Source organism: Leucoraja erinacea, chromosome 19 (assembly GCF_028641065.1).
Source record: "Leucoraja erinacea ecotype New England chromosome 19, Leri_hhj_1, whole genome shotgun sequence".
NCBI lineage: Eukaryota > Metazoa > Chordata > Chondrichthyes > Rajiformes > Rajidae > Leucoraja > Leucoraja erinaceus.
In genome coordinates this window covers 17,274,383-17,302,187 of record NC_073395.1, presented here as the reverse complement: position 1 = coordinate 17,302,187, position 27,805 = coordinate 17,274,383, and the positions used below count along the sequence as shown (strand labels likewise).

At 42.6% G+C, this 27,805-nt stretch overlaps 1 long non-coding RNA gene across 1 annotated transcript in view; it reads right to left on the bottom strand.

Annotated features, from left to right (window-relative positions):
- Positions 1-1,207: 1,207 nt before the first annotated feature.
- LOC129706275 (uncharacterized) overlaps positions 1,208-27,805 on the bottom strand; it is a 54,632-nt gene continuing 28,034 nt past the window's right edge. Inside the window, exon 4 of the long non-coding RNA XR_008725030.1 lies at positions 1,208-2,001. This is a non-coding gene — a long non-coding RNA (uncharacterized LOC129706275). The remainder of the gene's footprint in view (positions 2,002-27,805) is intronic.

Here is a 27,805-nt window from a genome sequence, read left to right as displayed (position 1 = left end):
ACCTTTCTTTGAACTGAACATTCACATCAGCGTTCTCAGTATTTGAAGAAAGGCCCTCATCTTCCCGCTGGGCATGTTGCCAATTACCTTAAACCCACATTTTCCAATAGAGGAAGCAGTTCTTCCCTGGCTGTTCTTTGTGTATTCCTCACAACAGAGAACATCCAACTTGGAGCGCAGGATGGTACATGTGCCAAGGAATAACTGAAAGCAGTAAAGAAGTTGGGTGAAAGACAAAGAGGAGGCTCAGCAGGATGCAGATAGATTGGAGGATTTTAGTTGGTCATAGGTTCATAAGTGATAGGAGCAGAATTAGGCCATTCCGCCCATCGAGTGCCATTCAATCATGGCTGATTTATCTTTCCCCCTCAATTCCATTTTCCTGCCTTCTCCCCATAACCATTGACACCCATACTAATCAATAATCTGCCAATCTCCACCTTAAAAAAAAGTTGTAGAGAGCAATTGGATTGGTTGGCCTTATTTCCCCTCATACTCTGTTTGAGGGATGAACCTTATAGAGATATTGATTATGAAAGTCATATATAGGAAATAAATTTGATTATCTGCCCTATGTAATAAAAACAAGAAGGCATTGTTTTAAGATGGAAGGCAAGAGATTGAAAGGGGATTTTAGGGGTCGTTTTTTTACACAGGGTTGTTGATACTTTGAACATGCTACTGAAGGAGGTGGTGAAATTAGATACAATCGGCACGATAGGGGCAGCATGGTGCCGCAGCAGTAGGGCCTTACACCGCCAGGTTCGATCCTGACTACGAGTGCTTGTTTCTATGGAGTTTGTACGTTCTTCCCGTGACCTGCGTGGATTTTCTCCGAGATCTTCGGTTTCCTCCCACACTGCAATGACGTACAGGTTTTTAGGTTAACTGGCTTGGTATAGATGTAAAATTGTCCCTAGTGTGTAGGGTAGTGTTAATGTGCAGGGATCGCTGGTCGACGTAGCCAAAGGGCCTGTTTCCATGCTGTATTTCTAAACTACACTAAACTAAGCTAAAATCACTATGTTTAAGAGGCATTAAGACAGACACTTGAATAATCATGTATTGAAGGACATGGTCCCAATACAGGAATAGGATTTGTTAATTGGGCATAAAAGGCCACATGGACAAAGTGGGCCAAAGGGTCCTTTTCTGTTCTGTATGACTAAATAAGAAACTAAAAATTGGAAAGTGACAAGGACAAAAGTTAATGGCATTTTTATTTTAATGGAATATTTTGAGAAGGTGTGTTGGGTTTATTTTTAACAGGTGTATTTGAAGTATTGGCAAGGGGATAGACAAATGAATGCCTTAGGCTGTGTTGAAATAAATAGCATGACATACTTTGTACGATGGAAATGATAATGCAGGTCCAAATTTATCATATAAATGATCTGCGATAAAAGTGTTGAAAATATAAATCTGTCCTTGGCCTCTAGTGATAGAAGTTATTTTGGGAGCAGCAGTGCATTGTAATCTTCTTGGAAACCCATGTCAGTGACCGAAATACATTTCTCCGCCACAGTCACCTGAAGCAATTACATCCGAATCCAACGTCTTAGATTGCTTCAATTGTATCCAAATGTTCGTTAAACAAAACCCTATGCCTTGAAGCACTGGCCATTGCTGTTGATTTCATGTAGTTCCAGTGGAAATGTAGCCTCAGTAGCTCTGCATCACTGGGACTTTACATAAGTGAGCACCTTCGACCAAACCACTGGAAGCAACGCCCACTTCACAACACTGGGTTGTTTCAAAGTGGTTTTGAGCCATTTTGGGGGGTTGTCAATGTCGTACTGTGTAAACGTACACCAATATCCTGCAAACTGGTCATGATGAATAATAATCTGAGGGGATGGTATTAGCTGAAAAATGTTCCCCATGTTCAGAGGCAAATCCCAGTCCTTCCGTGAATGATGCAGGGCGTTCTTTTACATCTCTTTCAGAGGACAAAGAAGACAATAACATCGAAAACAACCATTCACCGCAGATTCTGGAAATCTGAAATTAAAACAGAAATGGTGGAAATACTCAGGCTGCATTGTGGAAACCACGTTAATATTTCAGGTTGATGACCTCTCATCAGAGCTCAAAAACATTAGAAATGCATTCCCATTCTCTGTTTTAAGGGACGGCACAGTGACGCAGCTTCCTTACAACGCTGGAGACCCGGGTTCGATCCTGACTACAGGTGCAGTCTGTGTGGAATTTGTACGTTCTTCCTGTGACCACGTGGGCTTTCTCTGAGTGCTCCGTTTCCTCCCACACTCCAAAGACGTGCAGGTTTGTAGGTTAATTGGCTTTCGGTAAAATTGTAAATTGTTCCTAGTGTGCAAGATAATGCTAGTGTACGAGTGATCACTGGTCGGTGTGGACTTGGTTGGGCTGAAGGGCCTGTTTCCACGCTGTATCTCTAAGGTCTAGATTCTAAAGTCTCAGAGAACGGGGATAGATTTCCTCCCAATCAAAGTCAAACCCGCATGGCACAATGGTACTGCTGTCTTTTTGCAAGGTGTGTGAATCAGCCCTTGCTTCAGTGCCCCGCAGATCTTCCCTTTGCCTGGTACATTGGCAACTGCATTCTTTAGGCTTAGGTTTACGTTTGTTATTGGCACATGTACCAATGTACAGAAACGGCATTTCGTTTGGACCTCATGGGGTCCAAATGACAATTAAATGTATCTTGTATCTTGTATCTTGTATCTCAAAAGCTATGCTATCAACCCTCCGGCATTCCACAGGAAACATTCCAGGCCAATCCTGCCTCTCCATGCAGCTAATAACCTCTCATCTGGCATAATTCTGGTAAACCTCCTCTGCAACCTTTCCCCAAAGCCAAAGGTAGATGGTTGGACAAGGACCAGGAATTATTTAAAAAACAGAAGCTATGAGACAAAAGGATTGAAGAGTTGTGAATTGTGAAGGCAGACAAAGGAATTTAGGGGGAGGGGGAGGGGGAGGAGGAGGGGAAGCGTAGAAATAGGTGCAAGTTCATATTCCGCTTGGGTAGCTGATGACAGAACCCAACAGTATGAACATTGATAATACACACATAAAGCTGGAGTAGCTCAGCGGGACAGGCAGCATCTCTGGAGAGAAGGAATGGGTGACGTTTCAATCCCTCTTCAGACTCAACATTGAATTCTCCAATTTAGGTTACCTCTGACACCCCCCCTCACACCCCCCCCCCCCCCCCCCCCCCCCCCCCCCCCCCAACCTTTCCTCTCCCCCTCCAACCTCTACCCCCTTTCCTGCCCCTCTCCTCCCTGCGCCCCACCTTGGACATGCACCTGTTACTTGCCACACTTTGACCTGCTCCTCCTCCTCTTCCAACTAATTTCCCTCCTGCGATCAGCCTGAAGAGAGTCATGACCCAAAACATCATCTATCCATGTTCTTCAGGGATGCTGCCTGACCCGTTAAGTTACTCCAGCACTTTGTGTCTTTTCTTTTTACCAATAATAAACTAACAGCTATGCCATTACCTCCACAGATGCTGATTATTTTGAGCATTTCCCTTTTCTATCATAGGTTTTAACATTCCTAAAAGACAGCACTTCCAAGACTGTGGAACTCCATTGATACTACAATGGAATGTTCACCGGGAGGATGAACATCTGGGAAGATCGGAGGGGAGGCTGGCTGGACTATGGTACCTTCCTCAACTTTGGTGCCACTGTGTTGTGTCGTAGTTATGTTGTGTCGTGGACTTCTGTGTTTGTGCTTTTTTTTTTTTTTTTTTTTAATATGTTTTTATTATTATTCTTTTTTTTTTTGATACTTGACTGTAAGAAAAAATCATTTTGTTGTCTCTAATATGAGACAATGACAATAAATTGAATACAATACAAAATGCAAAAAAAAGGATGTTAGATGTAGGATTCCAGTGGGAATGTCATGTCCAAATTGATTTGGCCACCACTGATGACCACACATGCATTTTCCAGTAAGAGTCACTGGATAGTTATCAGCATTGGGAATCTTTGGCTGATTTTTCCGAATCCTAACCCGAAAGCACCGAGGTCAAGTTTTATTCTTGTCATTGAGCCCCGGATTATATCAGTCCAGTCAGCACATTTTCATGTTTAATTTCTTCCAGCTTCTTGGACACCATTTGATCATTTTATACAATCCTCTTTGAAGAATGATTCCAAAGTGGAGTTCAAGCACTTTGAACTATGTGTCCAGTCAGACAACCAACTAAGAAACCAAGTGGAGTCCTTCAATGCCACAAAGTCCTTCAATGCCACAAATGCCTCAGGAAGTTGGTGGGCAGCCCATTCCCCCCAGAAATCTTCCATCTGTATTCTGGTAAAAATGTTTGACTGTCTGAATGAAAACATCCCCTGGTTTTGCTTGGCCGAAGGACGATGAAGTTGTCACATCTCAGCACATGTGTTTATCCTGAAACTGTATCCCCCAAAAAATACTGACTTGAATAAGTTCCAACTATTCTTTAGATCTCTGGAATTAATGTAAATTGTTGGCATGGTACACTTGTAAAACATTCTGCAAGTACGTTTTTAATAAAAGCCATGCTGAAAATAAGTTTAGCTCTGGAGCACAGTTTGGCAACAGAAGGTATAATTTGGTTGGAAATACAGTCCATCTTTCATTGTTTTCAGCTGGTGATTTATTTTGCTCTGAGCCTCTGTCCACAGCAATACTCCAGGGTAACAAAACGTTATCGTGGAAATGCAGCACTGGATTCCTAAGTAATTGAGTAAAGATTATTTCCTGATGAATGCACATTTGTGTGAAAAACATGACAATTCAGGAACACAGACTCGGCTGACAGCTGGCAAACGCACCGAAAGAAATAAGCAGCAAAAGAATTGGACCCAAATTAAATAAAATTCCTTATGCAAAATCAAAACAGAAGATTCTAAATAGATTCTAAATAGCAAATTCCAGGAAGCTATTTTGAGGAGGAGACCTAATGCTGAATATCGGGTGATGATTGGGAATCATTCAACCTTTACGTTAATATTTTTGGACACCAAAATATCTCATTTAGGAACGTTACCACTGCACAGTCCATGCAGATATGCCAGATCATTCATCACACTACCATCGCCTTTGTCTTCGGACCATGAGAATAGCAATGAACAATTTGGATCCTTGGACCTTTTTCACTGCCCAGGTGGATCTTGTGTGATCTGTACAACTCAAATTGCCCACTTTATCTCTAGATACTTGATATCCTTATCCAACAAGAGGTCATCATACGCTTTGTTTCTCAGAGAGCGGCACAGTGGCGCAGCAGGAGAGCTGCTGCCTAACAACACCAGAGACCCGGGTGCGATGTTGTCTGTGCAGTTTGTACATTCTCCCTGTGACCGTGTGAGATAGCTACGGTACCGCAGCTTCCTCCCACAAGGGGTTGGACAGGCTAGATTCAGGAAAATTGTTCCCGATGTTGGGGAAGTCCAGTACAAGGGGTCACAGTTTAAGAATAAAGGGGGAAATCCTTTAGGACCGAAATGAGACAAACATTTTTCACACAGAGAGTGGTGAATCTCTGGAACTCTCTGCCACAGAAGGTAGTTGAGGCCAGTTCATTGGCCATATTTAAGAGGGAGTTAGATGTGGCCCTTGTGGCTAAAGGGATCAGGGGGTATGGAGAGAAGGCAGGTACAGGATACTGAGTTGGATGATCAGCCATGATCATATTGAATGGCAGAGCAGGCTCAAAGGGCCGAATGGTCTACTCCTGCACCTAGTTTCTATGTTTCTATTCCAAAGACATGCAAGTTTGTACATTAATTGCTTCTGTAAATATTCCCTCACAAGTAAGATGGAACTAGTGTACAGGTGATCGCTGGTCGGTGCGGACGCAAGTGCGCCAAAGGGCCTGTTTCCATTCTGTATCACTAAAACTAAGAACTCATGTACAGGTGATCGATGGTTGGCATGGACACAATAGGCCGAAGGGCCTGGTTCCATGCTCTATCTCTAAGGTAAACTAAATCACAGATGCTGTCCAATCTGCTGAGTTCCTCCAGCTGTGTCTCCGAGGCTATTAACCTCAGTCTTTAAAACTCTTCTTGGCCCCAAATAATGCAGCATTTTGGGGAAAGAATTCTAGATTCCTACCACTGTTTGTTCAAAAAAGTGCTTCCTATTTCAATGAAGCATGGCATTTGTTGGCACGGGTACAAAGTTGACAAACAAACTCAGATGCTGTAGCATTTATTAATAACAGTACCACTAGATTTGAGATTCCAGTGCAAATCCAATCCTCAAAAAACAACTTGCATGTCTGTAATGTTTATTGTATGAAAATTGTTTCAAATCTTCCCATACGCTTTTAAAATTAGTGCCCATTGTTTGCCCTTCATGGGTGGTGATATTCTTTGAATGTGTAGGAAGGAATTGCAGATTCTGGATTAAACTGAAGATAGACACAAAATGCTGGAGTAACGCAACGGGACAGGCAGCAACTCTGGAGAGAAGGAATGGGTGAAGTTTCGGGTCGAGACCCTTCTTCAGACTGATGTCAGGGGAGTGGGAGATACATAGCACTAACTGTATGCTGGCCAGTAACGTGCCTGATGATATCTGAATATTGTGAAAGTCAACACACAGGCAGAGAGGTGTGAAAGAGAAATGATAGAGAATGACCTCAGTGTGCTAACCTTCTCAAGTCAAAACAATACCCGGGTAGGCTCAGCTCCCACAGTGATGAAACCTTGTATAACCATCTGACATTGCATGACTGGCGCACCAAGTGTTGGAGTGGCTTCTACAAGCTCCTTGACTTTCCACACATTGCTGGAAACAGACCTGTTGATCCACTGGCAATATCATTGCGCCCACCTTGCAACCTTCTCCTGAAGGTAAACCCATTCTTTACAACTACATTCATACCCCCCAGGGAGTTGCGCCAAGATTACCCGTTCCTGTGGCCCTGACTGCGGGCCACACACACACCATTGACTTAGCGCATGTCGATCCCACTTGGATCTAACCTTGGAGATTCCAGTAAATGCAGCTGTGGGATAGTAGAGCAAAAATAAGTTGCTGGAGGAGCTCAGCGGCTCAGACAACATTTGAGGAGCTTAAAGAATGTTCAACATTAAGGTAGAAATCTTGCATCAGGATCAAACATTTAGTCTGAAGAAGGGTTTCGGCCCGTTGCCTATTGCCTATAGGTTGCCTATTTCCTTCGCTCCATAGATGCTGCTGCAACCGCTGAGTTTCTCCAGCATTTTTGTGTACCTTCAATTTTCCAGCATCTGCAGTTCCTTCTTAAATCTCAGTATACAAGCTAATGGCTACAAGCACCCGATGATGGCCTACATTCACAACTGTTCTCCCGTTGATCAGCTCTCTTTGCAGGCAAGAGTAAACAGAAAGATGCAGAGGGACATTAATGGTATTAGAGGATATGGTGGGCCAGAGAGGATATGACATGCTTTACAATGAGGGAGGAGATTGAAGAGTCAAGGGTTAAGAGTGTTTAATTGCCGAACGTACAGACAACTGAACAATGAAATCCTTACTTGCAGCGGCCAAGTTTGGGATTCTGGAGCAGTCTCAGAAGATTGGAAAACTGAAAACATAATGCTGTTATTCAAGAAATGAGGGAGACAGCAATGAGAAAACTATAGGCCAGATTGCACATCATCTTTCCCTGGAAAAATGCTGGAATCCATTACTGAGACAGTTGCTCGGTGGCTTGCCAGCTATTGACAAAGTGAGTGCTGATTGTGGAAATCATGCTGTGTCTTCTTGCTGTTGCCAAGATTGGCAAAGAGCCTAGACCAGTGCAACCAACGAGCAGTGCTTCCCATAGCAGTGCGTTCCTGTCCTGGAAATTAAAGGGCAGAAGAGCTCAGCTTTCACTGGTTAAGATGAAGGCAATGAGAGGCCCCTGCAAGCACCAGAATGAAAGTCAGCATTCAACCTGTGCTGACATCACCAGTGTGAATTCAAGGCTTCTTTCATCTTATTTTCCACAGACAAAGAAATAAAACAGAAAAAGGCTGGAAACACTGATCTGATCAGGCAACACCTATGGGCCATCTGCAGATCGCTCCCCAACGATATTGTCTGATCTGTTGAGTATTTCCAGTATTTTCATTTGTAATTTTAGATTTCCGACATCTGCAAATTACTTTTCTTTTACACCACTAATGGGCGGCATGGTGGAGCAGCGGTAGAGTTGCTGCCTTACAGCGCTTGCGGCGCCAGAGACCCGGGTTCGATCCAGACTATGGATGCTGTTAGTATGGAGTTTGCACGTTCTCCACATGACCGCGTGGATTTTCTCCAAGATCTTCGTTTTCATTCCACATTCCAAAGACGTACACGTTCCTAGGTTAATTGGCTTGGTATAAATGTAAACTGTCCCTCGCGTGTGTAGGAGAGTGTTAATATGCGGGGATCATCGGTCGGTGCGGGCTCAGTGGGCCGAAGAACCTGTTTCTGCGCTGTATCGCTAAACTAAACGTTATGCAATGGTTGCAGAATTCCACTAAATAATAAATAGGTATTTTCTTCAATGATCCTTCACAACATAAATGATTATAATTTGCCTTTCAGTTTGTTTAAGAATGAACTTTGCCTTTCATGTTCTTTGCCTTCTGCATGTTGTCTTTGCCATAAGTTGATAGCACTTTGAAATAACTTGCACCAGACTCGAGAATGAGTTGTGAACTGAGTATTGACTCAAGATGGGTTTGGAAGCCGTTTTTCTGAGCTGGGTGAATTCTGCTGCGCTCCAAATGCCGATGTTTTTCCACAGAGCTGGTGGCTTGGTGTGGTACAGTACCTCCTTTCAGGAGTGAACACTCAGCAGTTTGACTCTTGTTACACATTTATTTATCATGCTTTCCATTGCATTCCTGGCTTTCATTTTATTCAAAAAGGGCAGCATTGTTCCTCCTTCATGCGATACAATTTTAAGAGAAAAGTCAAAAAAGTGCAAGAAATTAAAAAAAGAGGCCAGTGGGGATTTCAAATGTTTACTGGCTGTAATTTAAATATTATAGTCATTTGGTACAAACAGGTCTTTCAATTTTCAGAGTCTGCAGTGACCAACAAATGTACACTAATCTGACACAAATCCAATTTAATTTTACCTAGATCGATGAACACCTCCCATATACTTCCTATAAAACACAATGCAATTTCCAATGGCAAGTTTACCTACCAGGCTGCCAGCCGTTGGGCTATGGGAGAAAACCAGAGCACCAGGAGGAAATCCACACAGAAATATATACACATCGCAGTAAGACCTGTGAGTTCAAGTGGAAGCCACATGACTATTTTCACCTAGGTTACAGCTAACATTGGCCTGTTTCCTTTATCATCGTTACCTTGGAATATTTTTCTTTCATTTGTTCTGTATCTCTCTACATCACCATCTATATCCCTCGTTTCCCTTTCCCCTGCACTCAGTCTGAAGAAGGGTCTCCACCCGAAACATCACCTATTCCTTTTCTCCAGAGATGCTATCTGACACGCTGAGTTTTTTGTGTCTATCTATGACTTTATATAAAACTGGTTTTGAACAGAATATATATCAAACGGAGTTAGGTTTTTTGTGTTATTTTAGTCTCCGAGTTCTTGTTTTTATGAAAATTCATTATCTGGACCTAATGTTAAATTGTAGCCAGCCACACACATGTTCAGTTGCAATCAATTAAAAATGATGTATGGCCTCTCCTTGGTAAATAGCTGTCCATTTGGAAGTTAATATTCATTCATCTTTCCACCCATCAATCCATTCATCCCATTTGTTCCCTGGCACTAAGCCTGAAAGTTTATAATCCCATTATTTCACACCATGGGGCCAAGACTCAGCTGGAGAAAGATGTCATAATCCTGAATTTTGTACAGACTTATGGAAATTATTTTAAATATTTTTTGGCATTATAGAAACATTGGAAACCATAATTCCATAGACCATCATCTTGTACATGCAGCTTGCATCAGGTAAATGTAAATCTGACAGATTGAACATATGATTGAACTCAAAGTACTAAATCATTTATTTGTTCACTACTAAGATACACACAAAGCCCTTATAAGGGAATGCAGTGTTCAGTATTTCCATGATACCATTAACATCCCCAAGTCCTTTTTTGCCCCTCAAGTTCCTGTTATACCTTTGCCCTCTCACTTTAAACTTGCACCCTCATGTTCTTGATACCCCAACCCTGGAAAACAGACTTTGCCCTATCTATTGCTCTCATAATTTTATACACCTCTATAAGAACACCCCTCAGCCTCGGCTCTCCAAGGAGTCCTAACCTGTCCAACCTCTCCCTATAGCTCGGACCCTTGAGCACGTAACATCCTCGTACATGCCATTGAGCAAGTTGTAATGCCAGAAAGTGGTGCAAGCAGTTTCTCTAGCTATATTGAGTAACTTGTGTGGGAACATTGAAAAGCACACCTGCGCTGAATTGCACTTCTGATTCAAAGTGTCGGTCCTTACACTACAAATGGAAACTAGAGTAACAATTTTTCTTACCTCAATACACACCAGATTTCTTCTTTGTTAAATAGTGAGTGAGAAACTGAGCAATGAATGCAGAACAATTTTGGGTCTTGTGTAGCATGATGCTTCAAGCATCTACATTGAAATGGACCTCTGTTCACAGATATAGAACAGATATAGGACAAGATCATCTTGATGTGGTCCTTCCTATGGAAGTACTTTACCCATTCAGGCTGCGCCTGACACCGGATCCCTGAAGCAGGCACTCTATTCCAAGCTCTGCCAGCGGCAGAGAGATTATCGGGTTGATAGAGGAAAACACCTTGTATGGAAGAGTCAGGTACACAAAAATGCTGGAGAAACTCAGCGGGTGCAGCAGCGTCTATGGAGGGAAGGAAATAGGTAACATTTCGGGCCGAAACCCTTCTTCAGAGGAGAAACTGAACCTATGGAAGAGTCTGCAGTTCCCACGTTAGCCTCAAGAGTTACCCGAGAGCAAGTCATCCTCAACGACGAGGGACGGCCTCAGTAGAGGAGCCATCTAAGATGCAGATCCATCTTTATCAAGAACGACAAGGATAGGAAAGAAACACTAATATTTGTGGTGTGGCCAATGTCCAAGAATTAATTTCAACACCTATTAAGAGTAATGGATTTGTGAATACACGGCAATTTATAATCACATCACTGATTCTAGATTGAGAGGAAATTGCAACAGTATGGTTAAAAATGCTTGGACGAAGCAAATATAAACTTAATGCAAGCCTTGAGTTGGATGCAACTCTGCCAAACTTCCTTCTCTCCTATAATAGGATGGTCTCAGATGCAAGGCTATTATTGTGACAGCAGAGATTCAAGAAAAAATAAACTGTACGTGGTTCAGGAGGGAGCTCAGGGCTCTGGTTTGCAGGAAAGTTTTCACTTCTAATCACTAAGAGATCCCCTGAGGGGAGCAGATGTCCCATCTGACGGAGTGGCTCAAAGTGGGAGGAGAAAGGGCAAGAGAGCTATGATTACAGGGAACAAGGCTGTTTGGTGGACAGAGGATTGCATGGACTTCAGAGGAAGCTTTGCTGGTGGTTATTATTGGACATATTAATCCAAGTACTCTCCTTAATGAAAAAGCAAGATGTATGAACAAAATTATGTTGAAAATGTCAATTAACTGCATTCAACTGATCAATTTTACCAGCCACAGGAAAAGGAAGTTCTTATAATTGTTATCTTCCGCACTGATTTAAGTGGAACCATACTTTGACTGTAGAACAGGTTAATGAATGGAATGTTCGTTCCTTCATATTTAAAGTTAATAACTTCAGAATTGCCTTTAATTTAACAAAAAGATAAGTCATAATTATCCTTGCTGGCGGTCAGTGGTAAGAGGAGACACTCGTAAATGGTCAGAGAAGTGGAGAGGGACTTTGAAAGCTCTGGAGATTAGGAGTTAGCATTGCAGCTGAAGAAATAACTACTGACAGATGAAGCACTAGAGGTCTGGGAAGTGGGCTGGAGGCCGGAGCTGAGATACATATGGGAGAACGGAGTTTGGAATTCAGAGCATGGAGAAACAGAATGGGACAACTTGAATGTTGGGGTAAGGTTATCTGGGGAGGGGGAAACAGCAGGCTGATGGATCTCTGGAAAGATAACTGACAGGAGCACGGGGGAGAAGATGTGGCCAGGGTGCTTTGCGGGTGCGGCAGCAGATGAGGAGAACACTTGGGGAACCACGTGGAGGGCCACAGGCAATGTAACAATCTCGAGTTGAGTTGCTGAGTTGCTGCAGCTTTTTGTGTCTATCTTTAGTTTAAACCAGCATCTGCAGTTCCTTCTTACACATTTAAGAAACAGTTAGACAGGTATACGGATCGGACAGGTATGGAGCGATATGGATCAAACACAGGCAGGTGGGACGAGTGTAGCTGAGACATGTTGGCCGGTGTGGGCAAGTTGGGCCGAAGGGCCTGTTTCCACACTGTCTCACTCTATGACTCTATTAGGGTGCTAGCTTCAAGGGAAGGTAACACAGATGATGCTTGATCTGGTGCATAGCTCCCCTCGCTTATCCCGTATACTCAAATGTCCCATAGGTCCATCCCAGCCAATGGAGCATTCCACGAGGAGAAGCTAAACCTACAACCACCACTCCGGAGATCTTGCCCACTCCACCTTGATGACCTTATGGCAAAGTGCTGCCTTGAAGGTCGTTGGGCCTTATTTAAATATAATCAGTGATGAACATGGAGTTCACGTCCAAAAAGATCTGCTGCTGTATTGGAATGTAGACTCTGTGATTGGGTGAGTTGGGGAGCTCAGTCCAACAAGGGTTAGAGGTGGAATTTGGGGTTTGTTTCTACTTAGTGAGTTAATCTAGGAGAGGCACGGACGGATACTTTGTAGCTGAGGAATGTAGGGAGCTACAGTACAGAATAGGTCCTTGGCCCACCGAGACAACAACAACAACCATTAAAAGCACATTTTTACACTAATCCTATCCTCGTTTATATTTATTTTACCCTCATTCCCTTCGCCCCCCCGCCCCCCCCCCCCCCCCTTTAGTTTGGAGATACAGCACGGAAACTAGCCCTTGGGCCCACCGAGTCCACATCAACCAGTGATCCCCGAACACTAACACTATCCTATATAACCATATAACAATTACAGCACGGAAACAGGCCATCTCGGCCCTACAAGTCTGGGCGGAACAACTTTTTTTCCCCTTAATCCCACCTGCCTGCACTCATACCATAACCCTCCATTCCCTTCTCATCCATATGCCTATTCAATTTATTTTTAAATGATACCAATGAACCTGCCTCCACCACTTCCACTGGAAGTTCATTCCACACCGCTACCACTCTCTGAGTAAAGAAGTTCCCCCTCACATTACCCCTAAACTTCTGTCCCTTAATTCTGAAGTCCTACTCACACTAGGGTCAGTTAACAATGATTACCGAAGCCAATAATGAGTTAATGGCTGTTGTGTTTTGTTCTTTTTTAAATCTTTTATCCTGTGTCGAAGGAGATGCAATGGAATTTTGTTGCACAATTGTTGTGCAATGACAATAAACATATTCTATTCTATTCCATTCTAATAAGCCTACAAAGCTGCACGTCCTTGGAATGTGGGAGGAAACTGGAGCACCCGGGAAAAATCCACATGGTCAAAGAGGGCAGACAAGCAGCGTACAGAGGGAACCCTCTGTTTTCACACAGAGAGTGGTGAATCTCTAGAATTCTCTGCCACAGAAGGTAGTTGAGGCCAGTTTATTGGCTATATTTAAGAGGGAGTTAGATGTGGCCCTTGTGGCTAAAGGGATCAGGGGGTATCGAGAGAAGGCAGGAACAAGATACTGAGTTGGATGGTCAGCCATGATCATATTGAATGGCGGTGCAGGCTCGAAGGGCCGAATGGCCTACTCCTGCACCTATCTATCTATCTAACCCGTAGTCAGGATCGAACCCCAGTCTCTGGTGCTATAAGACAGCAACTCTACCACTACGCCACCGTGCCATCCATTTCTGGGCAGCTTAGTTTCACCTTTTCCATTAATTTCACATATCAACTGTGAAATATCACTGATATTTTCCCTTTCCTCAGCTATTTTATTGCTTCTTCAGCTCAGGCCTTTTTTCTGCTGTCATTTTGCCTTATTTTGCTCTAGAGTCTTCCGAGTGCCTCAGGGCAGAAAAACAAGCCTTATCACAAACCCAATCCTTCAGCACTTCTCAGCCTTTCTATTCCGTATCATAAATAACCCTGCAGCTTCTTTCCCTGCCTCACTTGCACCACTGCATCCGAAGAATGCAGACCTGACTGTCTGCTGCAGATAGCCTAACTGTGTGTAGCCAGGTTCCACCTTCAGACACCTTTTGGTCAGACTGCTCTGTGCCATTCGCTCAGCAGCCACAGTCAGAGGTTCCCTGTACTCAACCAGAGGCATGCAAGAAGCAATAGACAATAGGTACAGGAGTAGGCCATTCAGCCCTTCGAATAAAGGGACACCTTAAAGGATACCTTTAACCTCAGGCAATGCTCTGTGCTCATATTACAAGTCAGACCAGTGACCGACAGCAAAGGATTCTTACTAAGGACCTGGCTGCATGACTCAATCAAACTTCTACAAGTGTGCAGGGCCGAGCATACGGACTGGCTCGGAAATTTTTAAATGTTCAAGAACGAAGGAGGCTGCAGAATATGGTGGGCATTGCCCAGTCCATCATGTACTGATCTTCTCATCAAATGGAGCTACAGGAAGCGATGCCTCAAGAAAGCATTCAATATCGTCAAAGACCCACACTGGCCTGCCCATGCTCTCAACTCACTGATACCAACTAAAAGATTTAGGAGTCAGAGAACCGTGGCCTCCAGATTCAAGAACAACTTCTTCCTGACAATCGTTATGTTTTTGAACCACCTTGGACAAACCTAACCACAACCCAACCTCAGCACCGAACCATGGTGGACTTTGCATTGCTACTCAGTTTTTTGCACTTTTATGTTAAAATCAATTTAGAATAACTGATCATTTATTGTATGTTTATTGTTGTTCCATCCATTGTGCATTAAAGCTGTGGCAAATAAAAAAATTTCATTTTTCCGGTTGTTATCTGGTGCATATGTTAGGATACAGATAAAGCCATACCCTTTGTTTTTAATCTGCACTTGTTCTGTAACTGTAATGTTATAATGCTGTAACACTACTCTAGTATTTTTCACTTTGCACAACCTGCTAACTTATGGCTTGATATTATTCATGTCTAGTATGATTTCACTGGATAGCACGCAAACCATTTTTTCCCCACTGTATCTCAGTAACATGTGACAATAATACACCAATAATAATATTAACACTAAGTTGTCCTGATTCTACTGCAGGTCTGGTGATGCCGATCAACACAGTGCCAAGGATTTGTCCTGGCCTCTGCCATCCGGATGAAACAGGCATTGAGGTGCTGAGCAACAGCTGGAGGTGACACAGGAGAAGGCAGATCATTCTCCTGGTTGAGGCCACACCTAATTTTCACAGCTGCATTGTAAAAATGAAACACAGCAGATTCAAAGGCAGATGCAATCCATCCTGACACTGGATCCCAGGACAAGGGCAACACCCACTAGTGAAGGTGGCAATTGGATGGGAGGTGTGCAGAGTGTAGATGAGCAGGGCATGTGGCCGGTGTGCAATGCTGCATTCCTCTGTCCATACACAAGGAAACAAGTTCTAAACTTATGCAGGAAAGTGCCACAATTAGCAAGTGGATAGATGAGAATATACCAACTGCGCATATTAAGTAATTGGACATTTTAATTGAGCTGATTAAACCCGAACTAAATAAATTTGCTTACATTTATTTCAGAAAATAAAAAATTGCAATTGAGCAATTGAATAAAACAGGTGGTGTTATCCAGACCCTGACCACGTAGCACTCCTAAAACATGACGGCTAATATTTCTGCATAGCAAATTCTTCTAGTCATTGTTTGGTTCAAATACATAGCCACTAATCTGAAGATAACCTATACCCGAACGAGCTGGATACAATTGTAAGTTTTTTTGTAAAACTTTTCTTAATTAATACAACTTCCCAGTTGCCGGAGGTTTACTGTGTTGGAAACCTATTGTGAACCTCACCTGTTCACTGTTTCTCGGTTTACCCTTCTCTCCGACTAATGCCGTCCACTGTGGTGCTATCCTGCGCAATGGTCCTTCATCCCAAGTTGCATTCCACAAATGCAATAAACATGTTTTCCGAACAGATTCAAACTAGTAGGTAAACCAGCATATAGTTTAAGAATTATGACAAGAAAGGCTGCGGTCACATTCCTTTATCAACCTGAATAACAAAAGCAAAACTCCTGTTCCACTGCACTTTCTGTCGTAGCCAATGCATTCTTTGTATGACACCACTAGCAAACTGATCATTTGCTGTTTAATATAAGACTATAATAATGTACGGGCATTGCTTCTGTGCTCTCTTCTGAGTTTGTTACCCAGAGAAAAAGTTGTGCAAATTTGGTGATGTTATCTTTAAGAACAGAGAGGAGATGGAGTAAACTTCGTTTTGCAAGCTCACCTCTATGTGCTTTCCGGGACATCAACACACTGAACTACACGTTAAATATATTGCTCGACCCAAGACTTTTTACTGATGCCTCTACCCGAGAAATAACAAAATGCCAAGCAAGAAAGCTTAAAGCAGGAAGCATAATTTTTCCAGAAAGTACATGTAGTGGAGTGTTCACTTTTACACAAACTGGCAGAGTTATGTACATTTATCCAATGCCTTCAACAGTTCCAAGGCACTTTGCAAAAGCTAAATCAGACAAAAGTTAAAATCCACACAAATGTCTAAATGTTTGGACAAAAGGTGGGCGTTAAGGAGCATCCTAATGGAAGAGAGGAAATAAACCGCAAGGAATTGTGTGAAGGTTATTCCAGATCATTGGTGCCAGTGATCGGTCCGAAGACAGCGGACAAATGCATAGAATCTACTCTATTGACTTCTGCTTTCAACTCTGATCATTGGTGATTTTGTTATTACTCCAGTGTTGGGGCAAAAGCAAAGCGTGTAGGGCTGAGAGTGATCCCTTGGATAGGGAGGTGGCACCTCAGTGAAATCAAATTCCGAATGAAACTTTCAGCCCTCTATAGTTTTGGCAGGAAGGAAGGATCTCCAACATCTGGCTCAAATATAACTGTGCAGCTGAAGGTAAAGCCAATAAACCATTCACCTGTGCCGTCTAACATGTTGGGACTTGTGAGGTGCGGGCCTGCAGCTGAGTTAAAGGTTTGGCTGCAGACTCATTTATATTAAGTGAACTGAATCTTGTCTGATTTATTTGTGTGCGTGGAACCCGACTGTAGATTCAAGATTCAAGAACCTGACTGTAAAGGACATAGTCTTGCAATCTGCAGATGCAATACGTTGAAGTACATCTGAATACATTCTACATATTGTCCTCAGGACCAGTCCATTCAGTATTCTCACTCCACCTCCATGGGCCAACCTCAGTCACATTTACAGGTATCCAGACTTATCTTCATCTGACTACAATCTTAGTCATTCTTTGTTTTAAATAGAAAAGTACAACACAGGAACAGGAATAGGCCCATTGGCCTACAATGTCTGTCCAAACATGATGCCAAGTTAAACTAATCTCCTCTGATTGATCCATATCCCTTCATTCCAAGTGCCACTATCATATCTACCACTACCACCATCACCCCTGATAGCGTGCTCCACTCTGTGTAAAATAACTTGCCTTGCTTTCTAACTTCGCTCCTTTCACTTTAAAGCTGTACCCTTTAGTCTTTGACAATTCCGCCTAGGAAAAATGTTCAGACTGTCTACCTTATTTGTGCTTCTCATAGTTTTAGATACTTCCATCAGGTCTCACCTCAAACTCTAACATTCCAGAGAAAACAATCCAAGCTTGTCAAAACTCTTATAGGCAATACGCTCTAATCCAGGCAGCACTCAGGTAAACGTCCTCTGCACCCTTTCCAAAGCCTCCACATCTTTCATGTAATGGGGCAACCAGAACTGCACTCTATGCTCTAAATGTGGCTTAGCCAAAGTCCTATAAACCTGCCACATGGCTCTTACACTCAATGCCTAAACTGAGGAAGGAGAAGCATACCATGCCATAGAATGACAAACTTCTGTGCTAGAAGATTGAACTGCTAATTCTGAAGATAGACACAACATGCTGGAGTAACTCAGTGGGTCAGGCAACTTCTCTGGAGATAAGGAATATGTGACGTTTCAGGTTGGAACCCTTCTTCAGACTGAAAGATGGTGATGGAGCGGGGAGGGGGCGGAGGGAAACTGAGGACAAGGAAAGGCTAGAACAAAACAGGGCTGGAAGCAGATGAGCTCAGGAAGGGTGGAGTCTACAATGGCCCTTTATTGGATGGGAAAATGTGCTAGAAACATGGATACAAGGATGCGAAAAGTGGAACTAGCAGGACGACTAGGTAGGGGGGAGGGGGGGAGAGGAAGAAATGCAGGACTTATTTGAAATTGGAGAAATCAACGTTCATACCATTGGGTTGTAAACTGGCCATGCGAAATAGGAGGTGCTGTTTCTCCAATTTACAAGCGAACCCATTCTGACAATGGAGGAAGCCTCGGACAGAAACATCAGTCTGGGAATGGGAAGGGGAGTTAAAATGTTTGGTAAACTGGACATCGCGTAGGCCAAGGCAGACTGAGCGTAAATGAAATTCAAATCCTAAAGTGCTGATTTCTATTCCTAGCCCCAGCTAGGTGGAACGATACTGGTCTGATGCCTTTGGTCTGTTGCCCATTCTAATCACCATGAACCTTGCTGCTTCCTAAACCTTTACATGCTCCAGCCCAACCCTGGTATACATGCAGGGCCACATTGAATCCGTGGAGTGCAGGGATTCCACAAGCACAACCGGCAAACTGAGGGCATGTCCTCAGATCTTAAATACAGATGTCAGAGATTAAAAAAAAACAGGTCAGGGGCGAGATGTTGTTCCCTTCAGCTGACGGTCTAGAACTGGGGAGCATACTGTTAGGATAAGGGGTCAAACATTCAGGACTGGATTGTGTAGATGTGTTGTAAACATTTGGAAATCTCTACCACGAAGGACTGTTGATGTGCTTATGCCTTCAAGGCACTAAAGGAATCAGAGTACATGGGATTACAGGAAAGTGGCCCCGATCGGGGATCCACTGGGATCTTCCTGAATGGCAGAGCAAATTAGAAAGGCTCTGTGGTTACTCCTGCATCAAATTTTTGTTCTCATAAACATACGTCAGCGGTATCTGCTGCAAGGCCCAGAACCAATGGGCCAATTTTCATTTGTACTTCAGGATTACAGAACTTCCCAATAAAGTTGAATTGCAGATGTAGCTGAAATTTAGAAACAGTTTGCAAAAAGTAATACCCTGAAAGAGAAAGGAGGTAGAGGACTGGCTGCTGGCCAGCAGGGTCACTTTCCTGCTCTTAGTGGAACCCTTTAGCCCAAGTAGAATGGGCAGTTTGCAATTTCCTTCCACGTATCATCTGCTAGAACAATAGTTAGGCTCTTGCTCAGTACAGCTATCAAGCCTCAGCCTGCAAGCCCATAGCTCCGTGAATGCAGCAGCACAATTGGATACAGTGGTAAAGAAACGCATACAGCATCTTGCCTTCATCAGTCAGGGCATGGAGTATAAAAGTGGGAAAGTCATGTTGCAGCTATATAGAACTTTAATTAAGCCACATTTGGACTACTGCAGTTCTGTTCACCAATTACAGGAAGGATGTGGAGGCTTTGGAAATGGTGCAGAAGACGTTTACCAGAGTATCTGGATTAGAAAGTATTAGCCATAATTTGAGGTCGGACAAATTTGGAATGTTTTCACTGAAGCACTGGAGACTCAGGGGTGACGTGATGCAAGATTATAAAATGACAAGAGGCATCGATAGAGTCGTTGGTCAGAGTCTTGAATCCCAGGGTGGACACATCAAATACAAGATGATGTGCAAGGCTCACACTGCCAGGGGCAATGGTGGAAAAAGACACGAAGGAGATGTTTAAGAGACATTTAGACAGGCACATGAACAGGCAGGGAATGGAGGGATACACACCATGTCCACGCAAGTTGAGGTAGTGAGATTAACATCATGGTCGGTGTAGAAGGGCCTGTTGCTGTGCTGTATTGTTCAATGTTCTATGTACGTTGCCTTCAGATTTATATTTCACCTGCCCCAAAGTGACTACAGTATTACATGGATACTGTGTCCTGTTCCCTCAATGACAATTAATTTACAATAACTTCAAAAATACTTTAATAGTTCCAGGGGGGAAAAAAAAAAATGTCTTCAGATAGCCCAGCAAAGTAATTCACAAAGCAACTGCTTCACCTCCTGATCACAGACAAGTTAAATCAATGACAGCTTGTAACTTCACTAAAATTAATACATTTTGCCAGTTCAAATGAGACAGTACCACAAATCACCGTTTGTGCTTCATTGTAACAGTACTTGGGGGTTGATTTTAACCCAAAGGAAGATAATTCACACTCTGTCTTTCTGGCAGGTGTTAAGAATCAAGAATATAATTAATTATAGCAGCCAGCATCTTTTTCTCAATGGATTAAAAATCTCAAACAAGGATTCAAGTGGCTTAATGAGCAGTTGTAAGATCCCCAGGAAAGCTAAGCAATGGTAAATGAACAGCATAAGACATTCAGAACAAATGCTTGCTTGAGGACATTTAGGAACATGATACAGACAGAATTCGCCCTCCCCCAAGTTGATGCCTCTGTTTTCATCACTGCAATCTAATGAAAACCTTTGCAACCAACAGTTCACATCCTAAGGTTGTAAAAGCTGCACGTTTCAGTTTACAAAGTCTGTTCAATAGATTAGGGCAGATCAAAAAACCATCTTGGGTACGTCATCTGTTCGGAAACACTTCATAATATTCAGTAAATTGGCCTACTGAGGATTAAATGTTAATGACCAAGTGAGCAAATGTATTTAAAGTAAGGTGATCAATCAGTTGTAGCGATCCTAGTGATCGAGAGCACGAGGTTTACAAAGTCATGGAGGGCAGAAACAGGCCCTTCAGCCCACCAAGGCTGCACTGTCCAACTAGCACCCACGTACACCAATGCTAATCACACTTCATTCCTATCCACTGCCCCCAAAACTCCAACGTACAGATAAAAGCAATTCACAGTGGCCGATCCACCTCTCACCCATCACATCTTTGGGATGTGCAAGCAAACGGGAGCATCCATAGAAAACCCACACTGTCACAGGGAGAACATGCAAACTCCATGCAGACCGAGGTCAGAATTAAATCCTAGGTCACTGGAGCTGTGAGGTAGCAGCTCTACGAGCTATGTTGGTTCACAGAGTTTCATCACGATCATTTTGAGTTTGCTTGTTTTCTTAACTGCATTGCTTAAACTGTTGTGTTTAGCACAGACTTTGAAGTGGCAGCATCGCTCGTAAATATTCCGTGGGTTCTAGTCACTGACTTTCTGCGGCAGTCCTTTCAGTCCTTTTGTTGTTGGTACTTGGCTCAATCTTCTGCTTGTCTCGTTGACACTTGTAGTAAGTTGGTGTGAGTTTGCTTTCACTTGCTTGTCGTTTATTTGCTGTCTAGGTAGGAAGCCACATTGATTTGAGCAGTGTTGTCAAGGTACACACAGGCATTCTTACAATGGAGTGGACACATATGGTGAAAGAATGGCAAGCAATCCCACAGATGATGTCGACCTGCAAGAATGTGTGCTTGCTGCAAGTGACTGGAATTTTAATAGCCTAATCGAAACAGAGGGAACCCAGCTCATTCAAGTTCCATGGAGAACATGGCTAGGTGATGTTTCAGGTTGGGACCCTCATTCGATCTTAGAAGGGTCCCAACTTGTACCATCGGTTCTGAAGAACAATCCAGACCCAAAACGTCACCTATCCCCGTTCTCCATGGGTGCAGCCTGTCCCAGCACTTGGTGTATTGTTTTGTAAACCAGCATCTGCTGGTCCTTGCTTCTCCTAATTCAAGTTCTGTGTTAATTTTGGTGGGGTCATGTTTGGATTGGCTTGTACTGCTGATGGTTGATGTTGTTGTTGGAGAAATATTAATTTCTTAACAAAGGCTCGCAGCTATCGCAGGGAGACAGTATGGTCAGTCAGAGTGGGAGTGGGGTGGAGAATTAAAGTGACGGGCAACAGGAAACTCAGGGCTGCCCCTGTGGACTGAGCACAGGTGCTCCCATAACACAATCACCCGATCTGCATTTAGTTTCCCCAGTGTGGTGGAGACCACACTGTGAACACTGAATCCAGTCCCCCAGATTGGAAGAAGTGCAAGTGAATCACTGCTTCACCTGGATAGACTGTTTGGGGAGAAGAGAAGAGGTGAAACGACAAGTGTTGCATCGCTGTGGGTTCATGGAAAGTGTCGTAAGAAGGGGTGGTTGGTCGGAACGGGTGAGTGAACCAGGGCGTCATGAAGGGTACGGTCCCTGTGAAATACAGAAAGAGAAGGAGACGGGGAGATGCGTCTGGTGGTGGAATCAATCACTTTACATGTGACGGGAATTGCAGAGAATGATCAAGTCAAGTCAAGTTTATTCGTCACATACACATACGAGATGTGCAGTGAAATGAAAAGTGGGCAAAAAACAAACAAACAAACAAAATGGAACAGAATCACATATTCTTTTACATATTAAATATTGTGGGTGGAAGGAAAAAGGGAAAAAAAAACAGCAATTAAAAAAACCCAGTAGAATGGTACAGTAAATTTAGTCCCTGGATCTTAACGTGAATCATGGATCATTCTCAGTATTAAAGTGCACCCACATGGAATGCATTTATTATTATTATTATCCCGTTCAGGCTGCTAAATTCCTTAAAAGTTATTAACAGTTCTTGGATACTTCAGCAACATAATGCTTATTGTGAAGATGGGATTGATTAAAAAGTATCAACTCAAGTAATTTAAAGAGTAATGTTCCTTCCACCATCCCAATGCCTCCACATCACACCAGACCTCCTCAAACAGATCCAGCCCCCGGCTTTGCCGTGGTATTTATATTGACTGTTCTGCTGCTGCATTCCTATTTCCCAGTGTTACAGCTTTCTCTTCAGAAAGCCCAGGATGATTAGCAAAATTACAAACGTTATGTGTTTGGATGACTTGGTTTTCATTTTTGGTTAAGTTCAGAGAGTGCATTTTGGTAATTCATTATTTTTAAAAATTCTTTAGCCAGTGCCATCAATGTTTATTTTGCATAATTCAAAGTACTCCATCAGTTTTTACTGATTTGTTCAGGAACGCAAAGCTGAGGATCTATGAACTTATCTCCATCAAAGGAAGTTATTAGCCATGCTGAAATTCTTTTCTTGGGGCCCAGCACAATAATGCAATCACAAAGAAAGCTCATCGACACCTCTACTTCCTCAGAAGTTTGAGGAGATTCGACACGTCGCCATATACGCCTTCAAACCTCACCAGGTACATGGTGGAGAACATACTCACTGGTTGCATCGCGGCCTTCGTCAACTTGTATGCCAAAGAACAAAAAGGCTTCAGAAAATTGACATTGTCCAGTCCATCATGGGCATTAATCTTCCCAATAACTTGAATGCCAACGAACAAAGAATGCTTTAAAAAATGGTGGACATTGTCCAGTCCATCATGGCTACTAATCTTTCCATAAATTGAAGAGATCTACATGAAATGCTGCTTCAAAAGAGCAGTTAATACCATCATAGACCCCATCACCCTGGCTACGCTCTCATCTCGCTGTGACCACAGGGATGAAGGTGCAGGAACCCGAGAAACATGACCTTTCAGGTTCATGTTTCTCCAATCAATAATCAGGCTCTTGAACCACACTGCACAATCCTAACCATAAACCTACCTTAGCAATGATCTATTATCATCTTTGTTTATGTTACACTACGTACTTTGGTTTGGTTACCTGGTATTACTCATAACTGTATTAATGATTATTGTACATTGTGGTTTTGCGTTCTGTAAAGCTGCAGCAGGTAGGTACGTCATTGTTCCATTCCCAGTGCAAATGACAATTAAACATTAGATTCTATCCTCGAGTTATCCAAGTCACATCTCTGACATTCTGTTACTAATCCACAAACTAGCATGATTAGACAATGGTAAATGAATAGTTTCCACACTTAGAGAGCTGTATACCGAAAGCAAAATGCACCGCTAACATTATAAAACATATTGCCAATACAACATGGCAGAAAATCAAAACTTGAACTTTCGAACCAGATTGTCAGGCATTATTGTTGATCAAAGAAGACCTCCATAAATCTCGAGAAAATAGCTTTAGTGATGTCTAATCAATGCTGCTTTTAATATTGCAGCCACCCAGAATCATGGCAAGCACTTTTTTGCTGTTAAAACTGATGCCACAAGCAAAAAACAAAATTCAAGTGCAGATTGTGATGTTTATTTTGAATGAACCAAAAGGCATTAGCCACAACTCAGCTGAAAACCTTGTTCCAGTATTTTATTAGCAAGCACAACAACATGTATTTACATAACTTTGACTTTGGCATTCCTGAAATTGTTTGCAAACTATGCACCTGAAGAATTAAAAGCTGCTTTGAGAATTTAGTTAAGGAAATGGGACAGGTAGCTAGCACGTTGGGAAATGGGGTTGGGTGAAATGGTTTCATCAGAGTTAGAGGTATGTAGCGAAATGGGATGATAAACCAGCAAGAATTTGTAGGGAAATTGGCAACAAAAATTGTGCTGGAGAAAGGACTGAGGTTTAATGTCTGGCGAGCAGAAGAAACAGGATGTCAATGTAATGATCTCCTGATAACCTCTTGCCACCTGTCAGTGAATGTAGAACCGAAAGGATAGCACGGATGATTGTATGGTTGGAGGGAAAGTGTGGGCATTAGATCACGAGGGTCTTGGGACATTCTGGGGAAGGTGATATCTGTACAGGCTAGAGGATGGACCAACATCCTCACTGGTAGGTTTGTTGTGCTATAAAGGACGTTTTAAACATGCTTGGTACTGAGATAGCAAGTCCAGCATAGATTTGAAGGGGAATAATTAGAGAGTTCAGTTTGAGTAGAATTCAGTTTTAGTTTATTGTCACGTGTACCGAGGTACAGTAAAAAGATTTTGTTGCGTGCTATCCAGCCAGCAGATGCATGATTACAATCGATCCATTTACAGTGTATAGATACATGATAAGGGAATAACGTTCAGTGCAAAGTAAAGCCAGCAAAGTCCGATCAAGAATAGTCCAAGGATCACCAAAGAGGTAGCTAGTAGTTCAAATTAAAAGTGGAGAGGGGACAATGAATGAAAGACTGAGCAACAACGTTTGGAAATAGAAAAATAGGAAAGTCTGGTAGTGCACAGTCAGACACAGCTAAACATAAAGAGTACTGTGACCAGGGCAGATGAGTTGAAGGCATGGGTAAACACATACAATTGTGATATTCTCACTATTTCTGAAAGAGGGGATAGAAATGGGAACTTGCCACGTCCTTGGTTAGAGGGTTGTCAGGTGAGATTCAGAAGAATAAAGAAGGAGGGGGGTGGGGGAAGGCAAAATCAGTTAACAAAATAATTATGGTGTTGAAAATGACATTTATACGAGGTACCAGAGTTAAGAAATACTTAAAGCGAATGAGTCAAAAGGTGTGGTAAGACGCACCTTGGAAAACTGAATCTTCCAAATCCTTCCTTGATAGAGGGATAGTGCTGAAGGACTCTGACAGGGAACTTGGTTCTAAATTGCTGTTTTTACACCAGTTTTCAGGAACTTTACAATTTTCTGGTCTTCATCACTTTGTTGTTAGAGGGAGATACTTCAGGCTCAAGGGCTAAAATATGTTCCACCTTACCACATTGCACTGGAACTTCACATGCCCATAAGGCAGTCTGAGACATTCTGGCAACTGAAAGGTGCTACACAAAGATGTTGCCATAGTCCAATATCTTGGAAGCATGAAAGATGAATAGAGAACCAAAGATGTCAAAATTGTTGGAGTTATGGAAAATGAGGAAGGCTGTCAAAATATACAGTAGGATATAGATCAGCTACGGAAAAAGGTGGATAGAGTTTAATCCGAGCAAGTGCGAGGCTGTGTACTTTGGGAGGTCAAATGCAAGAGGAAAATATACAATAATGGCAAGACCCTTAACAGCATTGATGTACCAAGAGATCTTGGGGTCCATGTCAATAAATCCCTGAAAGATGCAACACAAGTAGACAAGAGTAGTAAAGGAGGCAGGTATATGGTATGCTTGCTTTCATTGCACAGTGTTTTGAGTGTAAGAGTCAGGAAGTCGTAGGACTTTGATTAGCCCACATTTGGAGTATTACGTGCAGTTCTGGTCACCCCCAATACAGGGAGGATGTGGAGGCTTTGGAAAGGGTGCAAGGGAGGTTTACCAGAATGATGATACAATGGGCAAGAGTAATTCGGTGGATCATGTAGCTTTTCTGGAGAATGGATGGGTGATGTTTCGGGTCAGGACCTTTCTTCAGAATAAGAAATGGTCCATTTTGTCCCATGTTGCTGGTGCCTTCAAGTCTATGTCACATTCTGTTCTCCTGAGAGTTTCCTTCAACATTGAGTTTCTTTTAGTACCATTGATTATTACAGCCTTTTCATTTTATTGTGCCTAAAAAAATATCGACACTCCAGACATTTTCTCTTTCCAACTGGGAAGTTTCAAAATCATTTCAACATTGTTGTCAGTCAACATTGCACAGTTAGCGCTTTGAAGAGTTTGGTTCTCAAAGCTAGTTGTTTTGTCTATTGCCAGCACAATTTGCAATGAACACGTGTTAAGATCTTTCTGCAGATCAACTACAGATCCATGTGTGTTACGTCACATGTGTGGTGATTTCACCCACACCACGCGGACATGACTCAGTTTCATATGATTTTACCACAGCCATCCAAAGCTGATTGTGAGTAAATAAGTACATTTTATTTATATAGCACGTATAAATCAACTCGCGTTGAAACCAAAATGCTTTACATAGAAGAAATAATTAAGTTTCCGTACATCCATAGAAATATTAATAAAAAGAAAAGTGACACAACACATTATAGAATTCAACATGAACGTCCCCCCACAATAGAATCAAAAATTTCCGCTGTGGGGAAAGGCATCAGAAAGTGAGGAGAGGGTTGACATCCAAAGGGAAAATAGGACCTGCTTCTTATCTGTCCTTTGAACAGCTGCAAGTAATCTTCCCTATCAGCAGCCCAAAAGAAAAACACCCAAGTTGCTGGAAATGTAAAATAAAAACGGGAAGTGCTGAAAGTGCGAAGTCTGTGGCAAGAGAGAGAGATAGAGTTGACGTTTCTCCACAAATGGCACCTGATCTGCTAAGTATTTACAGCATTATTCTGTTTTCACTTAGGAAATTTCTTCCAATGTCACCGTGCACAAGTGAGCAGAACAAAAGGTCCTCCCCGGGTTGACATTTTCCTCACTAGATTTTGGACGCAGTCAGAGCCTCCTCAGTACTCTGCAAGTTCAGCCTGACTGTGCATGCATTACTGAAAATAGGCACAAAAAGCTGGTGTAACTCAGCGGGCCAGACAGCATCTCTGGAGAGAAGGAATGGGTAACTTTTCGGGTCGGGACCCTCCTTCAAATAGTGAGTTTGTGCATGTATTACTTGCGGGCGATCTAGAAAATAAAGGTTGAATCCTATTCTCCTTTATCTCACAATGACCATTAAAACAGAACAAGCCAACATAAAAATCTTCAACATCTGTCCCTCGTAAATACCTACTTCATTCCAATTCAAAAAAAAACTTTTGAGGTGTATACCCTGTGATTTGTAACTCTCTTCCCTC